We start from the raw sequence: 3,916 nt of genomic DNA, 5'->3' as shown, positions 1-3,916 counted from the left end.
ATGAATGCTATTAGTTTACACATCATTGTAAAATATTTTTACTTTTATGTTTTTTTTTTTGTTTTTTTTAGGTGTGTTTTGTTTTGTTTTTTTTTTTAAATCAATGTAAAATATGTAAATCAATGTAAAAAGACTTTGTTTAACCTTCCCCTACACTTAAACTAAATAACACAAACTCACAAAAATCAACCAAATAACACAACTAACTAAACAAAATAAAATGAAAGCAGTAAAGATAAGGGTGTAAGAATGCAAATCTGATTTGGTTAGCGATTCCAAAGTCTCTCTTCATTGAATGCTTGGGTTGCCTCCCAAGAAGCGCTTGATTTAACGTCTTTAGCCGGACGAATCTTTCCTTTAAACTCCCCTCGGCTCCAAAGCATGAAATTTATCTTTTAATGGGAGGTGATACTTGAAATGATTCGGCAATGGTTTAAATTCAAGAGTGGGTGCCTGAATCATCAAAATCAGAAACATGTTAGTATAAATTAAAATTAGAATTGGAGAAGATGGCTTACTTTCTTTTTCTGACACAAACTCAATGACAAACACCACATCTTTGAACATTTCCGGGACTTTGAACTTGGCCAGGTTTACTATGATGGTTGTGGCTTGTCCCGTGTTATCAAACTCAACTGCTTTGGGCTTGATTGTCTCATGCACAGCCTCTTGGATGTATTCTTGATATGCTTCAACCACTTCATTTTCTTGAATCCCTTTTCTTGGTGTGCAAGGTTCTTTGAACGTTTCAATACCATCGGGAACTTGTTTTGGTACACCAAGAATTGGGATATCACTTTGCACCTTTGGAAGAGCTTCCACAATGTCTTTTTCACTCTCTTTGATATTTGGAATAAAAAACCTGCAAGGACAAAGGACATTCGGTGGAATAATGTTAGAATGAAGTGAATTTAGAACTTCCTCACCTGAGTTGGATGACATAGGGATTTGAGGAGCTTGCAGCAAGAATTCTTCTAAACTGCCCAGGTCGTCCTCCTCCTCTTCTGCTTGCAGCAGCAATTCATCCATGTTCGGGCTGTGTTTGGATGGTTCTGGGACAGCTTCATCCTTCATGTCACCTTCCAAAGTGATGGCTTCATCGATTTCACTTTCTGCCTTTGAATTTGCAATGTTTGAGTTGGAAAGTTCACTTTGATCTCGAATCTGTGCCATGAATTCCACAATCTGCCCAACTTGCATATCCAATTCGTCCACTCTTTTGACTCGATCTTGCATCTCCTGGTTTTGATTTTCTACTCCCTGATTCAAAGAGGTGAGTAACTTATTAAATGTATTATAGATGTAAGTAGGGTATCGTTCTAGGCCGGGGATTAGGAGGGATTGCTAATCTATTCTAAATTAATTTAAAAATATTAAACAAGACTCAAGGACACAAAACTAGGCTAAAAACTCTAATAACTCGAAACACACTTAGAATGACTCAAAATAATGAAAACAATCAAATTAGACACTAGGAACTGAAATGGACGGAAATTGAATTAAAAGACTATCAACAATGAAACTTACTAAATAATATAATTTAATAATGGGGAGGGGGATTTGGTTTTGACGAGAAGTAAATTAAACTTAAATAAATTACAGAATTGACAAAAGTATGAAATTAAGGTGAAAGGATAGGTGACGGACTAGCTAGAGGGTTCATTTCCACACATGACACATATGCAACCTAAATTGATTTTCAGTTGTTCTTTCAATAAATTGTGAATGACAATGTTCCAAGTTAATTAGGTCCGCTTAAATTAACTCTTAGATTTCCCTAGATTCATTGGATTGAATGGAATACGCATTACAACCAAATTATTCCTCATCAAAGTCCCTAACTATGGAATACGCATGATAGAGACATTCAACAAAGATCATTAAGTTCAACGGAAATCATAAACATTGACTACGCATTCATAACTATGGAATACGCATGTTAATCCAGCCTAGAATTTACTTAACGTGATTGTGACTAGCAACCTTCACTACTTATGAATATAAGTTCATAACGATTAGGTGAAATTCACTTATATTCTAGCATCAAATTCATGCATGTAAATTAAGCATGCATTCTTAATCGACATACAAAAATAAGTTATCAATCAAGCAGTTAAGCAAATTAAATCACAACTTATAAATCACAACTGAAGGTAATCAATTCATATTACAAATATATTCATGGCTTTGAATTAACCTCTAGCCAAAATAAAATTAGTTACACATTATTAAAACAGAAATAAAATATAAGTTTGGAAAGATTTAACCGAGAGAAATGGAGTGAAGCCTCTAATTTTTCTTGCTGCCTTGCTCTATCCTTTTCTGTCAGTTTCCGCAAGGCAGCCCTCTGATTTCTGTCTATCCCTGCACGTGTTGGTTCAAAGCTGCAAGGACAGCTTAGCTCTCCTCTTTCCCCGCCAATCTCTGCGTGTGGACTCCCCGTAAGCTGCCAAGTTTTTATTCTGCTGGTTCCGAGGCTCCCCTAGCTACCCGAGGCTTATTTCCTTCTGAAAGTTGCTGCCAAGGGCAGCTGGTTTTCTCTTCCCTCAGCTTTTCCCGAGGCCCCCCTCTTATTCTTTTCTTCTTTTATTTTTTTATTATTTCGTTTCCCTTGGTCTCTCCGCTCTCCCCGCTTCTATGCTATCTCCCTCTCTCTTTATTTTTCTGTTTTCTTTTTGGCAGCCTCGCTGCCTTTCACTTCTCCCCTTTCCTTATTCAATTTCTGTTTTTCTTTCCACCATTCCTTTCTTTATGTTTCTTTTATTCCTCCATCATTCCATTCTTTATTCCTTTTCTTTTGTTTTTGCCGTCCAACACTCTCCTACAAAACATGAATCATGATGATGTTTCAAACATCATCATGACTTATCATTATTATTTTTTTTTAATTTTATTTAAAAGCTGATCTACACAGACAGTTTTGACGAATTTATTACATAAAATTTCACTTGTTATATTTTTATTTTCTTTGCTAGACAAATCCTATAATACGCAAAAACAAAGTAAATAGCTCAAAAATATAAGGAACTAACTAAGAAAAGACGAGTGAATTCGAAGTAAAAATATATATAAATATGATCCGATCATGCATCAACCACCTTGATCAAGTTTACGAATGATGTTTACTTGGGAAACAGTTCAGGAAAAGCTTTCCAAAGAAGTCGACCACAAGTGCCCAGAAGCCACTCGAGCTTATTCACAATGATGTGTGCGGTCTAATAAAACCAAGCTCTTTGGGTAAAAATAATGATTTCCTTCTCTTCATTGATGATTTTTCAAGGAAAACCTGGGTATATTTCTTGAAGCAGAAATCAGAGGCCTTTGGAGCATTCAAGAAGTTCAAAGCCGTTGTAGAAAAAGAAAGTGGTTGCAAGATCAAAGCCATAAGATTTGATCGAGGAGGAGAATTCACTTTGAAGGAATTTCAAGAATTTTGTGAAGCCAATGGAATTCGTCGACCTTTGACAGTTCCAAGATCCCCTCAACAAAATGGTGTAGCGGAAAGAAAAAATCGAACTATCCTTGACATGGCTCGAAGTATGCTTAAAAGTAAGAGGTTACCTTAGGAGTTGTGGGCAGAAGCGGTAGCATATGCTGTCTACCTATCAAATCGGTCTCCAACAAGAAGTGTGTGGGAAAGACTCCATAAGAAGCATGGAGTGGAAGAAAGCTGGGTATCTCCCATCTAAGAGTTTTTGGAAGCATAGCCCATGTACATGTACCAGACGAAAGGAGAACCAAACTCGACGACAAAATTGAGAAGTTCATCTTCATCGACTATGACTCAATTTCAAAAGGCTATAAGTTGTATAATCCAAACAATGGGAAGACGGTGATCAGTCGAGACGTGACGTTTGATGAAGAAAAAGAATGGGATTTTGGCTCTCATGCAGGTGATCTTCATTTTTTTCCTCAG

The sequence above is a fragment of the Malus sylvestris genome, chromosome 5 (assembly GCF_916048215.2).
Source record: "Malus sylvestris chromosome 5, drMalSylv7.2, whole genome shotgun sequence".
Classification (NCBI taxonomy): Eukaryota; Viridiplantae; Streptophyta; class Magnoliopsida; order Rosales; family Rosaceae; genus Malus; species Malus sylvestris.
The sequence above is the reverse complement of the archived record's forward strand: the minus strand, read 5'-3'. Positions refer to the sequence as shown.